This window comes from Furipterus horrens, unplaced genomic scaffold (assembly GCF_987537825.1).
Source record: "Furipterus horrens unplaced genomic scaffold, mFurHor1.1.pri manual_scaffold_12, whole genome shotgun sequence".
NCBI lineage: Eukaryota > Metazoa > Chordata > Mammalia > Chiroptera > Furipteridae > Furipterus > Furipterus horrens.
In genome coordinates this window covers 74,639,155-74,662,510 of record NW_028327182.1, presented here as the reverse complement: position 1 = coordinate 74,662,510, position 23,356 = coordinate 74,639,155, and positions in this window count along the sequence as shown.

The following is a 23,356-nucleotide window of genomic DNA, read 5'->3' as shown; positions in this document are numbered from 1 at the left end:
AGATAAGGTGAGGCAGAGGCAGCCCTGTCTCCCGGAGACGTGTCTGTTTCCCTGTGATGTGGTATGCCCTGATGACGGGCAGGGGCTTTTTCTGGCATTTTGGTTCAGCAGGAGTACAGGGGTGGTGTTAATGAGATTTTAGCTAAAACTCCTGGAGAAGATGATTTGTTCCTGAACAATCACATTTAAATCCTCAGATCAAGAACTAGAAGCATGGAAACAAGGAACAGACTGATGGCGAGGGGAGAGGGGTGGGGGACAAGGAAGAAGTGGGGAAAGAAGGGGAAGGGTCTAGTCAAAGAACTAGTATAAATGACCCATGGACATGAACAACAGGGCAGCGATTGACTGGGAGCGGGTGGGAGGGGTGGAGGGGGGGGCAGTGGAGAGCAACAGGGGAAAAATTGGGACAAATGTAATAGAACAACAATAAAAAAAGAAATTTAAAAAAAAGCCAACATTAAACTGTTAAAAATAAATAAATCCTCAAATCACATACAGACTGCACTCTGGGTATTGGTATTGGCTCTAAAGCCTGGGGTCAGGGGCCAGGATGGGGGGGGGGGTGTTGCCAGATATAATTAAGGGGAGGGATAAGGATAATCCGCCCCCTCCCCACCTGTCAGGTTGCCTACAATTCCACCTCTAGAAACTCATTCCCTTAGGTTTTTAGCTCCCAGTTAAAATGCAAATTGATCAGTTAACCTTCAAAGTAGTCTCAAGTGGAGAGGGGTTGTCTGTTGCCCCCTCCCCCAAGGTCTGTGTTGGGTGGAGGGAGGCCTGGGGTCTTGAGAAAGAGAGGGATGGACCAAGAGCAGGAGATTGAGAGGAGAGAGTTTTCAGGTCACCAACAGATGCCCCTGAGCTTTGTTGAAATTCTGCCACATGACTCACACCAGTTAATGCCTTGGTCCTATGCACTGAAGCCTCTGTGTTCCTACGAAATATGAAATTGTTTTCCTTCCATGGACTCTGGGCATTCTGGGGAAATCTGAGAAAAAGGAGGTAGACCAAGGGGGGTTGACAGGAACACAATGGGAGCCTTGATGTTTTTTTTTTTTAGTCAAGGGATTGCTGTAGGGGAAAAAAATGAAAAATCTTAGTGAAATCACATTCTGGAAAAATTGTATCAAAGCCCTTTGCTTTCAAGGAAGAGAAATAAAACCCAGGCCCAGATAACATAGAGACAAAGTGCGCACAGGGAGACTGGAAGAAAGCATTTTACAGAGCTTTCCCAGCCTGCCACTATTTCTGAGGTGGGGCCTCGCCCCCACAGGGTGGGCAGAATGCTTGAGTCACCAGCGGGGGCACCTTATCTCCTGCAGGGGCAACTTATCACCTGCGGGGGCACAGGGATGGGGCATGAGATCAAGGAACACACTGAGACCCCATCAGCTGAGTAATAAATGATGTGATGTCTGTGGAAACTCAAGCAAAGAGAGATGGGCGTGAGGTTTATGACAAAGCAATTTGGGAGCAGGAGACAGACATTTTGTGTACAACCTCAGAACGTTTAATTTTGATAGTCACCTAGGTTTTCAGAGGTTGGAGTTAAGAGCACAGTGGATTTGAAAGGGAGTTACTGCGATATGCACTGTCTAGGCCTCCATCTAGACTGGAGACTACCAGATTTGTACCAGTAACCTGAATTCTACACAAACACCACAAACATCATTTCTTGTTTTTTAGGCCAAGTGCCTGGGACGTGCCCTTAAATATGGTCGTTTTTGTTAAAAATTATTCACCAGGCTGTATGGGAACTCATTGTATTATTCTTGCAACTCTTCTGTAAATTTGACATGATTTCAAAATAAAAGATAAAAACTGGGTTATTCTCTTAGTGTTTAATTCTACTGCTGAATAGTTAGCCCAATAAAATAAAAATTTTAAATTCCCATATAAAGAAAGAATATGTATAAAACATTACTTTGACTATCTAAAAACTGAAAATGTCATATATCCCAAAATAGCAGTATAGTACTATATAATTCAATATTCTGATGATTGATAATGTAATTATATAGAATATCAAAATCAGCCATAAAGTCCCTTACCCAAAAGAAGTCGTCGGCAGCCGTCCGTCTCGAGAGACGATGGTGTAGCTTCTTAAGAGTCCATCTGCACCGCCGAGAATGGCTGTGCAGTCCGACTCGGGAGTGACATGGTATCTGTCTCCTCCCGTGTTGAATCGACATCTTGCGATGACGCTGAAGCTACAGAGCCTGGGCAGGGTGATATGGAGGGTCTGCTGTTGCCCATGCAGCAGACCCCCCCTCTCTTCGCAGCTGAAGGGTCCAAGGGAAAGACGGAGTCGATACAGCTTGGGTTCAGGTGCGCCGCAGGAGTTGCCGGTGTTGATCACAACATCAAACCGCCTTAGGGATTCCGGCTCCGGATTTTCTGTCGGGGTTTACTCCCTTAGCCTTCCCCTGACGAGGTATGCCGCAAGGCAGCGGAGGTTTTTTGGAGTCAGAGTTTTCCTTCTCTGATGTACCCTGACTGGAAGATCGAACCAGCGACACTTAGCTCGCAGGCCGACGCTCAATCCACTGAGCTAAACCAGCCAGGGCTTGCCCAAAAGAAGTAGAAAACAAATTTTTATATACACTGTGATATAAACTATGTGATATTATATATATATAATAAATTGAATAAATTTATTATATATATATATAAATTGAAAAGAGAAAATCAAGTGTTGGAGTACTGTAATTTTGGGTGAATTTTTTTTAAGTTCCTTTCTTGATACTTTTAAATTACTTTAATAAAAAGAGACTTACGGACTCCATACTGGATCCAGGCTAGTCTAAGTGTCTCCAGCAGTTTCTCTTTGACACAGGCTCTGAAAAGGCAGGTTTGTCCGTGGCAGCCTGTGGCAAGGTTGAGAATTTTCCTTAACCTTTCACAGGTTTCCATGAATTTATTCAAACTCATTTTGAATACATCTCATTTTCAATCAGTTCCTTCGTGAAGGAAATTGAGCTTATCAGGGTGGCCTCCCAATTCTCTTAAGCAGAACTTCCTGCCTTTGGCCCTAAAGCTACTCCTTTCAGCTGTGAGCCGCTGGACGCCTCGCTTCAAACTTCTAGGAGTAAATAAGCTCAGTCCACCTGTGCTCCTTCCCTGGCGAACTATGCAGCTGGTGGAGAGAGCCTGCGGCTGTAAATCAGGAAGTTTGGGCTTTTTTTCTCCGAAATTATTTGCAGGACAATGGGCGAGTTTCTCTTGTGCTTTAGCTTCCTAGTGTTTCAGCGGATTATTATCTGGCTGAAAAGGGAAAGAAAGCGCTTTAAGACAGATGACATGCTGTTGGTCATTTAGTAAGTTGTTTCATAAGGGTTTGTTTGGGGTTTTTTTTGCAGCTTTCTTCCTTTCATATATCTATTCTCAAACAGAAAGCCCTTTGTGGGGAAAGGCTCTCAACTCTTTTTTTAGAGCTGCCAAAAGGGACCGTAAAGAGAATCTATCCCAGATTTTTCTCAAACTGGCTTCCAAGCAGAATTACTGTCACACATGCAGGAAAAAGAAATCAATGCTAATTATATTTTTTCTTTTAAAAACATTACCATACTAACTGCAAAATAATTACTAGGGGAAACTGTGACAGGAGGAGGGAAGAGTGGGTCTATGGGAAACTGTACTTTCTGCTCCGTTTTCTGTAAACCTAAAACTTCTCTAAAAAATAATGTCTATTAATTAAAAGATACTTACTTGAAAATGCAAATACAGCCATTTCTGATATGAAATTACGTTATACTTTTTTATGCACATGTATCACACATTGTAATTAACTTTTATGGAGTTCTTTTTGCAGAGATTAGTTGGTCTGTGAAACCATCCACTGTCATGTACTGATATTCAGGCGTATCCATTCTAATCAATATCGACAGGTATTCTATCAGCATTTAATGAGTTTAAGGGTGTCGGTGGTCAATTAAGTTTAGGAAAACTGAGCTTTTCTAGGCCCTAAACTTTAAACTTCAGGACACTGAGAAGTGACTGCGCCAAGTCACAGTGTAGGTTCCGCTAGGATTCTAGTCTGGTGTCCTCTGCCTCCATAAGTCTTTGTCCTCCCGTACCTAGGGCTTCCACACCTGGTAGCAGGTGAAATGCTTGATTGATTTCCTTTCAGCCTTCCTGGTCTTTTCTTTTTTCTTTTAAAATAATGACAGCAGCAATAACCAAAACCTAGTGGACCCAAACCACCCAATGAGTTCTGCCCTCATGCTGACCCTAGAGTGTTAGGTCCTTGCCATGTCCAGGACAGGCTCCATGGAGAGAGCCACCAAAGCCCTCCTCCTCTCAGGGACGAGATCATCCTGACGTGGGAGTCGGGTTCCAAGTGCGCAATGACTTACGAAAAGGAGGCTCTCGCATCCGTTCTGGTCATCAGCTGGGGATCTGCATGTGTTCCGAGTGGCAGGAACATACTGTTTACACTGGACCCACCTTCCCACTTCAGTATCACAGAACTCCCTGCTCTGGAGGCCTTCTTCCTGAGTCAAGCATTCTTGTCCAGTGAATGTAATTTTGAGGTAGCTTTCCATAGACCCCTGTCCTCCACCTCAGGGAAGAAATGATGCACATTTTAGGAGATTCTTTTTGACCTCAACGAGACTGAACTGTACGTGTTTTCTCCTGTGTGGGATTTGCACCAATCTAAACGAATCTGAGATCATTTTTCTTCCTCAGCCTTTCCATATCTGTGGGGCACAGCGTTTCCTGTTTGATTTTATATTGATGACTTTAATCACATTCCAGCTGTCACTTGTCCTGTCCCACTGTTGGCTCAGTCCACAGCTTTTATTAGAAACTGGTGAAGCTGCCAGAATGCAGAACACTGAACGAGCTCTTGTTGATCTGAATGATTTGACCTATCCTTCAATTAAAAAGCTTAAGACCGTTGTGAGCATTGACCTACCTACCTGTCATTAACCATCACACCTATAACAGGTCAAGGGCATAGATGCACTCATTCTCAAATTACTATTTTACATATTTGGGCTAATATAGAAATTACTTTGGAATGTGAAGAAATGCACCAGGTTATAAAACACTATGGAGCCAACTTTTAAAAAACACACACTCCCCAAAGGGTTAACAGCAGAGTACAGGTTATAGCTGAAGATTTGAAAAACAATTGCTCTGAAATAATAATTTGAAACCAAGGGAGTAGGTGAATCCCTTAGTAGAGAGTGTTGAGAGGGCCAGGGTTTGAACCTTAGCTTTCAAATAAGGGAGGGAGAATTTCTAGCCTCTTAGTAAGCACTATAGTAATGGGTTGTTGAGTCTAGGCTGACAGAAGGCAAAGGGGTCAGGAATAGGGAAGGATGCTGCTGAAGAACAGAGGAGATTCGAGGGTCAGGAGGAGGGCAACTGGGAAGTCTAATGGGGTAGTGTGAAGCTGAGAAGGAAGGTGGTTTATTGGGGAAGTGAAAGGGAATCTGAGTCATCAAGGAAGGTAGAAATTATTCTTGAATGATGGTGTTGGTGGTGTGGCCCCTCCACGTCACCATAACACAGCTGATACCTAGGGAATACTGGCTATTTGGACAGAAGATAGAGGAAGGAGACTTCAAACCAGGGGAAGCCAAAGGCTTCCAGTGTGAGCCTGCCTTGCAGAGACCATGTGGTTGTGGCTAATAACTAATTTTATATAGTGCTTGGCCTTTTACAAAGCTCTTTTACATACACGATCTCATTTGTTCTTCACAAATATGATATCCTGTGGGAGGGATGGAGAGGGTGTTATACCCAGTTCACAGAGCAGGAAAGTGAGACTCAGAGAAGACATTTGCCTGTGGCCACTGAACTGCTTGCTAGTACATGAGGGAGCCCCACAAGGTCAACAGAAATAAAATCTGGGCTCCAGCCAGGACACTACTCATTAGAAATGCTTGGCCACCAGTCAGTGGGCAATTAGACAACCCAGCATCAGCTCTCATAGTGGGCAACTCGAGGTAGGATTAAGTTTGTTGATGTTTTTGTCTGACCTGCTACCAGCAGAAGCCACAGCACATCAGAAACAGACTCTCAGGCGTGTTGGCCAGAAGGGATTCTGTTGTGGTAGGTTCCCATGCCAAGTGGCTTCCTGTAGCACGCGCCACCCTTGTGTTCTCATGTCTTCAAGGCAGGGCTGTCTAGGTGGGCTCTTGTCTCCACAGAATATTCCTGAGACTGCGTATCGTATTTCCTTCTGCTTGTCTTCCTCACTAACAGAACTAGAAGACCCTTCCCCGAGTCTTATGACTGCCCCCCCATCTCCTCCTGGGCTTCTCAGCTCCTACGCTCCAAGGGGAACCCCCAGAAAATGTTGGTTGAAATGGCCACAGCTGTCTGGTCAGGGGAAGGTCACACTGCCAAGAAGCTGCAGCTGCAGCGGCGCTATGCCCCCCACCCCCACCCCCGTTCTCCCTCCACCCTGTCGGGCTTGAGACAGATCACTCTTTTTCCATCCCCAGAGATGCCAAAGGCGTGCCCTTGCCAGAGTCATTAAAGTTGTCTCTGTAGATGTGACCTCCCACTGTGCCACAAGCCCCATCATGGTGGTGGGTCCTTCTGGCCTGTGCTCAGTGAGCAGCTAGGATGTGGGGGCAGAGGATGCTGGGCCCCACCCCAGGCCAGGCTGGGGAAGCTGATTTCCAGTTGGGAGAGGTGCCAGGAGGCAGGTGGGATTAACAGGCTCACATCTGGAACACATCTTCCCAAAGACTCTGCAGCCAGTAATAGCACAGAGGCAGTCCAGAGGGCATGCCTCCTAATTTCTCAGAGACAGTTTCCTCATCTGTAAAATGGAAATGAAATCTGATGCTACTTACTTTCAGAGGGGGTTTGGAGGATCCAATGATAATTACTGAGATTTTGCTGTGAAAACATGAGTTAAGTTATTCTCTATGAAGCACCTTCATAAAAGTATAGACCGGAAGCGGGGGGGCAAAGAAGGGGGGGAAGGAAGTCCAGCTACCTCTGCACACTGCACCTGGTACCCAGCTTCGTGGGATTTGTTCAGGCCACTTTGGGATCATCCAGGACTGGCTGACAGTCCTGGGGGTCTACAGGGCAGGGAGCAGGGTCTAGAAAGGCTAACCAACACCACTTCCCTTAAGCACGGCTGCCTGGTCTAAACAGGAAATCGTGCTTGTGTGCTAAGTTCCTATAAATGACTCAAGGTAAAGCAATAAACGAAAATATATCTGAAGTGATTCAATCCAGCTGGGAGTTGGGACAAAAAGTTAAACACAATTATTTACTATTAACGTGCTCATGCCTTTTCGTCACAAAAGGGGACTGTGTTTCTGTCAGTGACCTAAACATCCTCATTTGGGGCAGAGGGTCAAAGGGCTGTGACTCCCCTCTTCAGCACACATCAGCTCACCCCCACTGGTGAGAACATTTTAGAAACTGAGGAACCTGCATTTTTACTTCCCAGCAGTTTTAGGCCCCGGAGAGGTTTTGCCATTTGCAAACTCACTGTTCTGTGATTCTGTATGGATCTTCTGTGACCCCACGTGGTAATATGGTGCAGAATGGCTGCCTCTGGGGCCCTGCTGCTTGCTAGAACCAACAGAGAGACTGTTGACATTCCTGTTGTCAAGGTTTCAAACATTTCACCACCTCTGGCTCCGTTTTTCTGACCATAACTTACATACATAGCACAACTTACATAGCACATTCCATGGATGGGCACTTCACATATGTTCAGTCCTGTGAGGTAGGTGCTGTGATTGTCCCCATTTTGCAGATGAGAAAACAGAGGCAAGTGAGAGCTGGAGTCACTTGCTCAGTGTTATGCAACTAGTAAGTGACAGAAACAGGAGTTACTCCCACCTGATCCAGAGTTGGCCTGTGTAACCACAATGCAACATGGCCTAGTAATGACATGAGCTCCCAGACAAGACTCTCCTAGAGAGAACAAACAGGGTAGCATTGAGAAGGGTAGCACTTTGGGCCCAAGGTACACAACTGCTTAAAGTGCTGTGAAAAGGCCAAGACTCTTCCTTGTGATGCTGGGGTAGCCCCCATGAGCTGTCTTGAGCAGAGAAGGGCGTTTATTGGCTGATGTAACCACTGAGCAAGCCTGAGGGCAACAGACCCTGGAGCTTTGCTTGCCATCTCTCTCCTATCTGCAGGACAGCTCCTCTGATCGGCACACCATGCCTCTGGCTCACACAGACATTAAATCTGTGGGCTCAAATTCTTACAGCCCATAACCACAGAGAGATCCCGCAGACCTGCCCAGCCTGGGTCATGTGTCTGTCTCTGTGGCTGGGGGACTGGGCTATGTTACCAGAAGCAGGAAGAGGAAGGCAAAAACAGTAGACACAACACAACAGTCTCTCTCTGCACTGAGATCCTTGAACCTTATTCCATCAATGAGAAAGAAATCTTCTACTTGCAAAGACAAAAGTAGAATAAATCAGATTTTCAGGATTATGAACTATTAGTAGAAGCCTTAGATTTCACTTAGTTTAGCCTAAACTTGCACTTCTCTGGACCCACTGGTACTCAATCGTTTGGCAGAACTGGGAATCCACGGTCTTTGACCCAGCCCAGGGCTCTCTCTAGAGCACCATGAAATAGACCTCACTGCTCCAAAGAAATGAAATCAGACGAAGTCAGGTGGCTATAGAGTAAGCGATGCTCTCGATTAGAAGAAAGGCTCAGTTATGAGCTTCCACAAAAATAGATACTGAAAAGTCCCAGCCAATTTTATGAATGAAGCCTCTCTCACTTCATGAGAGACTAATCTGAGCACTTGTTTTCCCTCTTTACAAAATCTGACTGCAGAACTCTTCCCCAGACAGAAGCAGATGCACACAACTTCTGCTTGGTTTCCTAGTTCTCCTGCCCATAGAGTCTGTTTCATAGTTCTGGAGTGTTCTAGGAGCCATCCTCAGAAGCACCGTGTAGAGACAGGGAATCTCCTGTATACGATCAAACTTTTCATGACCTAGATAATCTACTTTATTTCACCATTTCATAGTGATGCTCTTATTGGCATCCAGGAAAGCTCATCTCGAACAAATCCTGTGCCTCTAAATTCAAGCCTCACAGAGGGTCCTCGCTCCACTTAGGGATAAGGAAGACAGAAGAGAAATGCATTCATTTATTTGCGTGTAAGGTCTTTCACTCCTCAGACATTTACTGGATTCTTGCTTTGCTCCAGGCAGTGTGCTGCATGCTAGGAATATAGAGGCAGCTAACAGCCTAGTGAGGAGAGACAAGTATGTCCTAGAGAAGGCGGCTGGCAAATTTTTTTGGTAAAGGGCCAGATGGTACATATTTTAGGCTTTATGAGCCATATGATCTCTGTCAAAACTACACAACATTGTCATTGCAGCATGAAAACAGCCAAGACAATATAGTAACAAATGAGTCTGGCTGTGATCTGATAAAACTTTATTTTCAAAATAGGGTGGCCAGCTGGGTTTGGCCCCAGGGGCTGCAGTTTGCTGATCCCTGCCCTGGAATGTGGGTGTACAGGATAGAAGTGAGAACCTGATATAGCATGACTCGAAGGAGGGAGTTGCCACTTTTACCAAGGACACATTAGGATGGAACACGCTTTGTGAAGAAGGCTTTGCTGTGCTGAACTGAACAAGAGAAGTATGGATTTGCCACGTGGGCTGTGGCAAGGAGCAGCTTTGCTGGCACGGGGTGGGGGTGAGGAGGGTACATCAGGGAGCAGAGGCCCTGTGATACGAGCCCAGCACAGGGTTTAGGTGACCACAACCAGTTAGTGTGATGAGACAAAGGGCAAATGGGGCTGGAGAAGGAGGCAGGGCAGCTCAGGGAGGCAATGTGGGCCATGATGAAGACTTTGGTCTTTATCAGGGCAGGGGGGAAGAAGAGCAAGCATGCGTGAAGCTTTGTTGTTCCAGCATGATTCCAGAGAGTTTACATGACCAATCTCATTTTTATTCTCACAAAATACAGTGGGGTGGGTGTTACTAATCTCATTTTTTCAGGATTCAAACCCACATGTGTTCAGTGCCCCACCTTTGGCTCTGTCCACATTGCTGCCCTTGGTAGGGTCCAAGCTTGGAGGACCCTTTCCTCCTGTGTTCCACTGCCAGGGGCCTCCCCGAGTCAGCAGGAAAGTTTAGAGACTGCGACGATTTCTCAGAGTTGGAAGGAGGCTTCAGTGGTTATGGGGAAGAAGGTTAAATTCTGGGTGGTGTGGGGAGGGGATCTCAAGGCAGAGTTGTTGGCCAGTCACCCCATTAGTCAGGCAGGGAAAGCAGCAGGCCCCTCTGGGCACTGGAGTGTTCTCCGGTGGCTGGCTCAGAGGCAGGGAGAGCCTGGTTCACTGACGGGGGGGGGGGGGGGGGGGGGGGGGGGGGGGGGGGGGGGGGCAGGGGGAAGGGGGACAAGGGAGTGCCTTTGTGGCAAAGGGCTTGCCTGCTGTGTTCCCGTCTTCCTGGCTGAGGTCCACCTGGAGCCCTGGCAGGGGCAGCAGCATCACTAGTCTTTATGCCTGAGGTCATGAAGTGAAAGGAATTCCAGAGATTCCAGATGAGGACTCACTCCTGGCTCTTCCCCTCCCTGTGCCTAGTTTACTTGGTTGCTTAGTTGCTGCACATTTTGGTTCTTTAATTCCACCCTCTGAAAGTTAGGGTGATTCTCTAGGCCAAGTCTCTTTTTCCTCTACCATGTATGTCAGGCATTTGGTAGGTGTTCAATAAATGTTTGTTTAATTAATTAATATCAAAGTTTATCCTTTATCCAAATGTCTTTTAATTTAGTTCTTCACATATGCTCCACACCAACAGCCCCCGAAGCCATTTACAGAGGTTTATCCTTTACAGAAGTCTGGCTTGTTATCACTCCAAGTACGGACTTGGACCAGGTGCATCGGCCCAGCTGGGAGAATCTTCAGGCCTTTCCTCAGATCTACGAAATCATAATCTTTTAAAAATAAGATTCCCCAGGTGATTCATATGCACACTTGAGTTTGAGAAATGCCAGAGACATAGTTTGCAATGATTTCCAAAAATGGTCACTAACCCTAATTCTATTTATTCCTTAAATAACCTTTAAAATGATATTCTTTATATATTCTGAATCCAGCTATATTCTGAGTCCAGAAGACATTATTAACTCCCCACCAATCTACCGCCCTTCCCAATTCTTTCTCTTTCCTGTATCTGCGTCATCCCTGCTTCTAGTGACAACGGTAGTAGGCTTCCAATGATGATGGCGGTAGTTGGCTAGGCAAGAAGGAAATGAGAGTAGAAAAAATTTTAAATGACACATTTGAGGATCAGAGCCAAATACCTCACCCTGAAAGTCCCATCTTACATAGGCTACGTATATCCTGTGTCCTATTTCTTTATTCTTTTGCTAAGACTTTAGAGGTTTAGAGTGAAGGTAAGGTGACTTTTCTGAGGCCACGCAGCTAGTAAAGTGGCAAAGGATGGGGCAAGGGGTAGAGGTTCCCCTAGTTGTACCACTGTCCCTGGAAATTCAGGAACCCTACGGTCCCTGGTCCTCAGCTCAGCCAACCCTCTCCTTTGCACAGAAGGCAGGGCTTCTACGATTGCTCTTCATGGCCACTGTCTGGAGCAGAGAAAAGGACACCACCCTCAGCATCAGCACACTTGTTTTGAATCTTTGTTCCATAATTTGCCAGCAGTGTGGCCTTGGGTGAAATACATGCTCTCAGAACCTGTTCCACATTTGTAAAACAGGGACAACATTCATTTTGCAGAGTGACAGTGAGGCTTAGAGAAAGACTATCCACTGAGACTGCACAGAGCCTGGCACATATTGGATGCTACCAAATAAGCCATTATCATTTCTCAGAGAGTTGCTCCCAATCATCTCCCAATGATGCCTTCTTCTTCATATTGCCACTGTGCTCAAGAACAGTCATTGGCTCCCCACTACGTACAGGTGAAATGCGTCTCTCTCTCCCTGCCCCCACCTGGTCCCCAACACCTCTCCATCCTTCTGTCCTACTTATCTTTTAAGTGAAGGTGTGCTAAGAAATCTGATTATCTTATTTCTAAATTATATAAGTATTACTCTTCTACAAATACATCCAATAGTTTGTTAAGCATACTGGTTGATTATTGGAATTAAGCTACTTAATTGATGCCTTTCCTATTAGGAGTTTTGCTATTTTTATTTTCTAACAAAGAGCATTTTCTATTTCAAATGACCTGTACCTGTTTTGTTTTGTTTTTTTCCTGTTAAAATAACCTTGTGGTTATTGTTGCTAAAAAGTATGTTTCGTGTTTAACCTTAATTTCATTCTAGACAACCGTCTCTAAGCAGAGGTGCCCTCTCACCCATACTAATAAATTCCCTCACTATTTTGTAACATAGATGACTTCACTCTGTTCATTGTTCATGAGTTGTTCATTGAGTTACGAAATTTTAAATTGATAAGATTTGGGGTGTGTAGTTCTGGTTAATATTTTTATATCAAGATGTAACTTTTATAATTTACTAACTTGTACAATTACTTTGCCATTTTCTTTTAGCACTTTTTAAAAATCCCAAGTGTTCTTCACTTCTGTGAGTGAACATAATGCTTTAAGAAATGTTAAACTCAGTTTAACTACATTTAGAAAAGGATTAGGGTGAGTTCAGAGTAATCAGGTGTTCCCCAAACCTTCCCTGAATAAATCAGATTCTTGACTTGAGTTATGATTGGAGTCATACGTTGTACATTTCAGTCTGCTTACTGTGTTCTGACTCATCCCTCTGTAAGTTTCAAAAAATCCATCATATTATGAGATACAGATTTTTCATTGAGGATAGAGAGAGAGGTGGTGTGTGAGTGCCTTATGGATTGTTTTCATTAATTATTAAATTCTCCTTTGGACTATTTAACCATGGAGACTTTCATAAACACTGTACTCTAAAGTAGAGAATGTAGCTCATTTATTTATTGTTAACCCAAATGCTGCACTTTTTCTTGATGATTTCATGATTGTATTTGTCATTATTCTTCTACTCCACTTTGCGTTTTAAGCCATTACTAGCAGTTCTCTGGCAAAAAAAATGCTTATGTGCTTTGTCTGTGTTAGTTTAAGATAAAGCATAATAAAGTGTCTAATTCTTGTCAGAATCTTGACTTATGTGTTTTCTAATATGAAAGTCATTTTTTTAAAATCACCAACTTGCAACTCCAAATAATAATTTGGTCAATCAAGGATCAATAATGGATGTTAAAATCATTAGGTGAAAGATTGTTACTGAAGACTATTTTCATGGCAACGAAATACCATCCATAGACTAATTATGAATTGCAAAGAGAAAATGTACCTTTTTTTAAAATTAAAATTATTTGTTTGTTTATTTATTTGTACAGAGAGGGGAAAGGAGAAAGAGAGGGAGAGAAACATATCTGTGTGGTTGCCTCTCACTCGCGCCCCCAAATGGGGACCTGACGTGCAACCTAGTCATGTGCCCTGACTGGGAATTGAACCAGCAACACCTGGCTTGCAGGCCAACGCTCAATCCACGGAGCCACAGCAGCCAGGGCTGAAAATGTACCTTTTTGAGGAAGTGATCTGGTGGTTACCACTTTGATGATCAAATTAGCCTTACAAATAGTGCCACAACCTGACCATACCTGTCTCCTGATATGATGCTAAAACACACAATATCACCCATCAGGTACTTTTTGTTCAAAATGTTTAAGCTGTGTCTAGTCAAGGCTGTATACTTAACTTCCAGTTCTAAGGAAGTATAGGGGAGGGAGAAGAGTTAAATGCCATCAAGACCCAATTAGACAAATTTAGACAAATTCAGATTATGGAACTTCCCACAAGATAATTATTCTGGACTCAACAAAAGTCAAGGTCATTGAGGGGAAAAAATGGATAGGAGTACTTGTAGACTGAAAGAAATTGAAGAACATAACAAGTGATTACAAGGCTATCAAATACATTCTTGGGACAATTTAGGAAATTTGAATATGGAGCATATATAGATCCTAATGCAGAATGATTGTTAGTTTTTTTTTAAATTATTATCATTATTTTATTTACTTACCTATTTTTAGAGAGAGGGGAAGGGAGAGAGAAGAGAGGGAGAGAAACATCAATGTATGGTTGCCTCTCACATGCCCCCAACTGGGGACCTGGCCCGCAACCCAGGCATGTGCCCTGACTGGGACTTGAATTGGAGACCCTCTGGTTTGCAGGCCGGTGCTCAATCCACTGAGCCACACTAGCCAAGGCTGATTGTTAGTTTTTAGGTGTGATAATAGTACTGTTGTTCTGTAAGAGATTGTCCACATTCATAGAAGAGTCCTGCTGGGATATTTAGGGATGCCCTGTCATCCTGTCAAAATATCTACAACTTACTTTCAAATGACATAGCAAAAACATAATTTATGTAACTGTATATCTATATCTATCTATCTGTCTACCTATCTATTTATCTACCTACCTCCCTACCTAGAGAGAGAGATTTTGAGAGAGTCTATAAATACGGCAACATGTTAGCAATTGTTTAATCTCGGTGGAAGGTATATGAATTTTCATTGTACCATTCTTTCAGCTCTTTGTATGCTTGAAATACACCCCCGCCGCCCCCCCCAAAAAAGGACAAAAATAAAGTATCTCTATTGTAATTTCAACTGAAGGTATACACAATTTAGTTAGATTTTATCTTTATGTTTAAATCTTAGACATGCTTTACCTGGAAAGTATTGATTAAGGTCAATTATATGAACTCAATTGCTAATGAAATTTACCATTCTAAGGCTAGCTTAATCAAACCTTCATTTACTGCTTGATTTTTAAAAAATACTGATGATTCCATGGGGATATGGTCAAACAAGTTGTGATGAGCTGCCTTCTGATATTGGTGCGAGAGGCTTCCAGTTTTCAATGAACCAGAGACCCTTCTCGTTGGTGTACTGATGCTTGCATGTGCAATTCTGCTGACAACTGACAGTAAAGCCAGGCCCAACCTTTATGTTTATGGGCTTAAAAGCCCATCTGGGCATTTCCATTGCCCAGCTTTAAGATAATACATTAACCGAGGATGCTTTTTTGTGCTGTGTCTGTACTGAAGCATAACATTAGGTAATTTACACAAGTGTAAAGCCAAGGTAAAAATTCTACAGGGTACACTGGTAATTTTAACGTTATTTACACCTAAAATTTTGTCTTTTAATACACGATGATAGCTATTGCTGTTGTATATACTAATCTTACTTTAGAGGTTTAACAAGATCTTCAAAGTAATAGGGTTAGGCAATTCAGAAAGGCAAGAAGGTTTGCAGTAAACTAATTAATTTAATTTAATTTAATATTTATTTCTAGTTTACACTTAACTAACTCTTGTGCAATTGCGCCCCTGTGCATACCTTTATTATACATTATTTTTGATAAAATAAAGATGTATTTTATTTTGTATCTAACAAACATTAAGTAAATAACATTTATAGATTACATGCTGTAAATTCTGAGACTACTTTTAGGTTTTTATTGCCATACCTGAATTATAACATTTCTCTCATCTAATAAAATACCACTTGATTTGAGAGCTGTCAAGCTTTACCCTTATAATTTGCATGCTTTTCTGTGTGTGCATTAAGGTGACACTAAAAAAATAAAACAAAAGATAACTATGTAATAAAACCATAGTTGTATATGACCATGGATACATTAGTAATTAATTCATTGTCATGATGTTTTATTTAAGAGTAATAAAGAGCAATTCTAGGTTACAAAATCTTGAACTAAGAACTGGATACCAAATATCTATATTTCACCTTAGAAACTGCATTGAACAATGGGCCAGGGCCACGCAGAAGGATATTTTCCAATGGCGCTTCTGGTTTTTCACAAGTTCGCTGATCAAGAAAAAAAGTAAAGATGATATGCATGGTGATAAGGCTTACAAATAGTATGTGATTTGTCCCATCAAAAGTGTAACATACCTTGTCTTTAAAAAATGCTAGTAAATATAGCAGGATGTTAACATCTATTTTTCAATTAGTGATGGATATGTGCTATCATTCAGAACAGTTTCACTCCCCTAAAAGATCTTCTGTGCTTCCATTCATCCCTCCCTACCCCCATCCCCTGGCAACCAATGATCTTTTCACTGTCTCCATAGTTTTACCTTTTCCAGAATATCATATAGTTGGAACCATACAATATGTAGTCTTTTCAGATATCTTATTTCACTTGGTAATATGCCTTTAAGGTTCCTCCATGTCTTTTCATGCCTTAATAACTCATTTCTTTTCAGTGCTGAATAAATTTCCATTGTTTGGATATATCACAGTTTATTTATACATTTACCTACTGAAAGACATCTTGGTTGCTTCCACGTTTTGGCAATTATAAAGAAAGCTGCTATAAACACGCAGATGCAGGTTTTCATGTATACATAAGATTTCTCCTCATTTGGGTAAATACAAAGGAGCACAATTCCTGAGTTGTGGTAATTCCTGGTAAGAGTATGCTTCATTTTGTAAGAAACTGCCCAACTGTCTTCTAAAGTGGTTGTGCCATGCTGCATTCCCCCCAGCAATGAACGAGAGATTTCCAGTTGCTCCACATCTTTACTACCAGTTGGTGTTGTCAGTGTTTTGGATTTGAGCCATTCTAAGAGGTGCGTAGTGGCATCTCATTGTTGTTTTAATTTGCAATTCCTTAATGACATGACGTGGAGCATCTTTTTATATGCTTATTTGCACTTCTGTATCTTCTTTTTAAGCAGATTTGATTAATTCCAATTAGTATTATTATCACTCCTAGTAGGTCAAAAGTTGAAACAGCAACTATTTTTAAAATACAATTGTTTAGATTGCCATATTATCTGGGCTCATTAACAGAGGTTTAGCTTTAAGTGTTTCGTTTTGTTTTCTCTAGGAGATATTAGATTCAGAGTAGTATAAACAAACCCTGTTCTTACTCTTGTGCTGGAACAGGGTAAAGCTATTAATGGTAGAAAGCAGTCATGACCAGAGGTTAAATTGGGTCTAGTATTCCTAAAATACAAGTAGCCAAGTAGGGTTGATTATAAAAATTAGTTCACAGCTTATGAAGTAGAGTTAATTCTAAATTTTTCAAATGTGATTCAAAGCTTACTTTTTCAACCCAGTTATAGAGAAGTCCTTGGAGGGGATGCAGTGTTTGCATCTGTTTGATCATGTCATTAGTTCATTAGTAACATGGCATGACTTCTGTTTTATTACCCAATAAAAAGTTTGCAAATACTATTGTTAGGAATAAATTTGATGTAGTGATCATAAATGAGGGCAAAATTATAAAGTAATTGGTTAATATTTGAGTAAATATGTACTCACTTTTGAAATTTTTAGAACTAACCCTGTTATAAAAAGATCAATAGAAATAAAGATTACAGAAAAATAATCAAAAAACATTTTTTGTTAGCCTAAAAATTTATTATTACTATATTGATTATTGTTCTTTGCATGTTTGAAATGCTAGTCATCTAATCGGCATTAGTAAATTTGAGGGTATAGACAAGACTGGTTACAACAGGCATGTGGGATAACTATTTTAAGATCATTTCAATATTTATTTGACTTGTGTGAATGTGTGGATGTTGTAGGAAAAGTGATCAGATTTATTACTATCAAAGTATTCAATATATTAATACTCTTTAATTTGGAATATCACCAAGTTTTTGGCTTCTAAAAACAAAATAAATAAATACCATTATAAAAAAGATTTTTTAAAAGTTACACAAAGTAATAGGAATTAGAAATTTTTTAAATCTTTCTTGTAAAAAAGAATAAGCTTCTCTTACTAGGATCACAGTCCATTTTAATTTAAATTATATTTACAATACTTGAAGCCAAGAATAACTTTAGGGTTAAGCTAAGGAGTAGAAGAGAGATTACATGTAAATATTTATGAGTATGTTTATACATAAAAAATGGCTTAGTGCAATTAAAATGGTATTTACATATGCTACATGCTATTATAATGATGCTGTATAATTAGAAAGATATGTAATTACTAAATTTGGACCTATCAGTAAAACAGTAGTGCTTGATTAAAAGAAAGAAGCATTAGTTATAAGTTAATTCCAATCAGACTAACAAGAGGAAAAAAGCTAAGTTTGTTAAGTTAGCTAGTAGCAATGTTCTTAATCCTCACACAAATGGGTGGTACTACCACAAATTTCCTTATAGTTTGAATTACCAAATAAATAATATAAAAGTGAAACATGAGAGATTAGAATAGTTTTAGTCCCTAAAAATCTTCCTATGCTTGATTAGTGCAGTTGCAACTATTGCTATTGAAGAGGTCATTTGTAATGTTTTTTTTCAGTCTGGTTATAAAAATATCCTTTACAGGCAGTAGTAAAAATAGAAAAATTCTTTGCTTCTGGGAAGATGGAGCAGATTTGCTTTTCCTTATTCCTCCTGCACTAGTTACACCTAGAAATCCTGGACATTATATATAAAACAAACCTAAAAAGACAGACTGGCTGTGGACCCCGAAACCCAGGGGACTACATGGAGGTGAGTTCTCTGGGTTTTCCTTTGGCCTCATATATTCCAGACTTGCAGTTGAAGATGTGAGCCACCTGGAAATGCTAATGGGTACAGACAAAAAAGAAAAAGAAAAAACCCTCATGAAAAGCCCACTCTTTTTAGGCAAAGGACCGGGGAAGTGGCAGCCTAGCAAGAGAGAAAACTTCGGGACAAACATGACAGAAAAACCGTGGCCCCACACCTACCCATACCAGCAAAGGCCCAGGGAATAGCCTAGACCACTGCCCTCCCCCCGCCTGACTGGAATGAGATGCTAAGTACACTCAGTGTAGTGATTATTTCTTAATATATATGTATATTGAATCATTATGTCGTAGGCTTTAAACTAACACAATGTTATATGCCAATTATATCTGAATTTAAAAGAATGCAAGGGATAGAGGAACATGCCAAATGACCCAGGGTCAATCAGTCAAGTCCATAAAATAGGAAAATCTGTATTCAAGTGACAAGTTTTATTCAATAAGTACATGGCCTGGGGGAAAAATGGAAATAGGAAAATATTACAAATTTTAAAAAGATTTAAGAGACCTATCACCCAAATGCAATATGTGAAACTTACTTGAATCTTGTTTCAAACAAATTAGCTGTAGAAAATAATTTCAGGGACAACTGGGCAATATTGAACACAGATTGAGTATTAGGAAATATTAAGAAATTATTGTTAATTTTGTTATTTGTGTAATAATGGTGTTGCAATGATGTCTTTTAAAGATTTATCTGTGGAGATGTATTCTGATGTATTTATGGGTGAAATTATATGAAATTATATTAGAGCCAAATTTTGAATTTACTTTGAAATAACCCAGCTTAAAAATAAAAGAAAGAGAGGGGTAGGGAGTAGATGAAAGAAAAATGACCAGATGTTGATGGTGCTGAATTGTGTGATGCATACATGTGCATATGTTGTATTGGTTTCTACGTTTTTATGTATGTTTAAAAATTACTATAAAACACTTATATTTTACAAAAACAAAAACAAAAAAAGGCTGAGAAGGGAATCTAGATTTCTACTCTTCTTGGCTGTAATGAAGTGGTAACCTTCCCTCCACCTTCCCCTCCAGGAGTGGTGTCAGAGGCAGCAAGTTAAAACACAAGGCTTAAAAAAGATCCAGATTTTAATGAAAAATCACTCATCATATCAAGAACGAAGAAGACCTCAAACTGAGTGAGAAAAACACAATCAACAGATGCCAAGACGGAGATGACAAAGATGTCAGAATTAACTGGATAAGATTTTAAAACAGCTACTATAAAAATACTTTAGTGAATGATTAGGAACACATTAGAAACACATGAAAAAACCGGGAGTCTCAATCAGTAGTAGTGGAATGAGTTAATATAGAAATACAAGCTTGTCTGCTTATAAGCAATTGTGATAAAAGTAGTGGGAGAAGAGAAAGAGATGGTGGAACTGGTCAGTGTGGAATTTGAGCTTAAATTAGATAACTGATTTACTTATATCAGGGGAGGGAGGCATTAATGACAAAACAGAGAGCATCAGTTTAAAGTAAAGACAATGTAAAGCACCATCCCTGTGATTGGGATTAAGATTCTAGCATTAAAAATGATTAAGATTTTGAGTAGGCAGGTATTGCAGGTGTTAGATATTATTAGCAAGCCTCATAGCAGCACTGTGCACTGAAAATAATAGAAAAATTAGAGATATTAAGGTAGATGTTGTCAAGTAGGTATATAAAAGAAGTAGGGCCCCTATAAGAAATAATAAAGGTATAATGAAAACTCTATACCTATGTGGTTGGTAAATTAATTATGGCTAAGTTCTGCAGGTGGTTGGGGAGCACTCTGGTCCATGATGTTTTCTGTCACCCTCCACAAGGCTTCTGCCTGGCCATTGGTCATTGTCCTCACTCCCTGCAGCATTTGCTGCTGCTGCCCAGTCTTTCATGGCCTCTGGCTTATAAAGCCAGTGACAGTTCTGCTGATGGTGTCTGCCCATCCTTTCTGAGAGGTTCCTCCTGATTCTCAGAGCCTCCACCAGTCACTTCTGATGTTCTCCTGAAGGGCTGAGGAACACTGGGGACTGGACACCGCCAGTCGCCACGTCCGCATGGCTGCTGTGGGCTTGCTGACAGCAAGCAAGTCACTCAGGATATATGCACAGATCTCTGTTCTCAGAGTCCCAAAACATCTCTGGGGTTTTTATGTCCCACCATTCCACTGAATTGTGGTTAGGATTAATAATAACAACTAGAGGTGGATTTAATGACGGGCGCCCCGGGCGCGCGCCCTGGGCCCTGACTTCTGAAGGGCCCCACAAGTTTACAACTTGTACGTAATTAAAATTGCACATATGAAACCAAACTTGGTGTCATTAGAAAAAAGTGTAAAGTTGGGGTTTTGCGGGGCCCTTCAGATTCGGGGCCCAGGGCACACGTCCGGTGCACCCGATGTGCCTGCTGTTAAATCCGCCTCTGATAACTCCTATTTAACGTATAGACTAGCGTAAGCTCGTATGAAATTGTGCTACTGCTTCTAGCACTACATGAGGCTACTTTGGTTTGAAGTTGAGTCAGATAATAGGATTGAGTTTGAGATAGACACTACAGATAGGAAGCTGAAGCTTGTAACCCCAAGTGATTATGATGATACACTGGTGTTTAGAATATTAAAATAAGAATAAACAGCCCTAGCCAGGTAGCTCAGCTGGTTAGAGCGTCATCCTGATATACTTTAGGCTGTGGATTTGATCCCCAATCAGGGCACATACAAGAATCAACCAATGAATGCATAAATAAGTGGAACGACAAGTCAATGATTCTCTCTCTGTTTCTTTAAAATTTAATAAAAGTTTTATAAAAGGATAAACAATCCTGTTCCCTTGGTTAATAATTTTAAGAGCATCTGTAGTTGGACACATAATATTTGAGCTTTTAGAATTATGATATAGGATTTTGGCCATACTGGAAAAATTAGGATATAGATAGAAACTGGGCTGAACTCAGATGATGCATTTTAATCATTGAGCATATCTGGTTTTATTAGCAGTTTATACCCACAGGGGTGTTCTTATCAGACTTCAAGGCTGTATACCGTTTTGTTTATCTAAATTACCAAACAAAATCCCCACTATTTGGGGGATATTTCTTTTCATCAGGTTTTAATTGCATTGATGATATATGGATACTTTTCATAAAATGTCTTTATTATTTTATTTGGGAGTTTTGTCATGCTTTTTAAGTTTTATTTATTTATTACTATTTTTTAGAAAGAGGAGAAGAGAGGGTGAAAGAGAGACAGAGAAACATCAATGTGTGAGAGGTACATCAATTGATTGCCTCTCGCATGCCCCCAACTGGGGCCCTGGCCCATATCCCCGGCATGTGCCCGGACTGGGAATCGAACCAGAAGCCTTTTGGTTAGCAAGCCAGAGCTCAATCTACTCAGCCACTCCAGCCAGGGTAGGAGTTTTATCATGCTTTGAGGTCATCCAACCAAAATGTGGGAATCCAGGCCTAAGCATTTGTCACATCGGTGGGGTAATTTTATTTGGTTGGATTCATTGTTTAAAGCTTCAGAGTCTTTTAATCTGATCCTACTCAGCACAAGGTAGTTAATTATTCTGATTAGGAAAAGAACATAGTAAAACAGGGTCCATTCTCTTTCCTGTTTAGAAAATAAGGAGACTGTGTCCTTGGCAGTTCCAGCACTGTGGCTGTTGGACTTGGGACTGGGCAGGTAGTACCTGTAACACACACGATGGTACATATTATGTTTTGAACAAACAAGCCTGATTTAAGTGTGCCAAGTTCCTCTTACTTCTTTTCCTCTTCACTGTATTCTTGTGTTGGAATAACAATGATTAAAAAATAATTCGTAATTAATTTTATATTTTGAATTGCCAGCTCTCAATGAATAATCTAGTCACACTGGGCTGCTCCCTGTCATTGGGTCAGGAATTGGAAGGTAGTATCCAGTCACTTGGACACCTGGAAAGCCCTGGCCTAATGGGGTTTTTAGGCCCTTCATTTGCAAATCACACATCTTATGATTCTATACAGGTTAGGAATACCTGTCCACTTTCCCCTCAGTACCCCCAAAGAAGTGAGGGCATTGTGATTGGATGACACACTGGGTCTACAACTTCTGATCTGCGAAAGGCAACGAAAGAGGTTATGGCACCGCAGTACTGCAGACTGATAATGTTCACAAAGGCTCAGCGACAGGTCACTGGTCATCTGTCAGCAGCGCCCAAGGAAGACCCTGCTCTGTGAGGGAGAGGCTTTGGGTGACTGAGAATCACACAGGCAGGCAGAGAGCAGTGTGAGCTTCATCTGGACACCACTTGGCACACATGTGACAGCAGAATAAAGGGAGAGTGAGACTCTGTCTCTAGGAACCCATAGTTTCATCTTATTGTGATCATAAGATTATCAAGGACTCTCAGGCTCAGCGAGGAAAGGCAGCCCTTAGTTTCTCAGATACAAGAGCCCATATCTGGAAAATGCCTATACAACATACACATTCCGGAGAGCCATTTGGCAACAACTATTACAATATTTACATCTGCATGCTTTTTGAACTCCTGATTCCACTTCTAGAAGTTTCTATGAAATTCTTGACACATGTGCAAAGAGACACATACAAGGATGTTTATCACAACACTGCTGTAATGACCAAAATTTGGAACAATCATCAATGGAGAAATGGTTAGGAAGTGATACATCCATCCAACAGGATACAAAGCCACTATGAAAAAGAGTAAGAACTGACACAGATATACGTATCTACAAGACATAGTATTAAGTGGACAAATTACAGAAGAGTTTACCTCTGTGAATGGCCTTGTGGAACTTTTCACTTTCGTATTCTACATTTCTGTATTGCTCT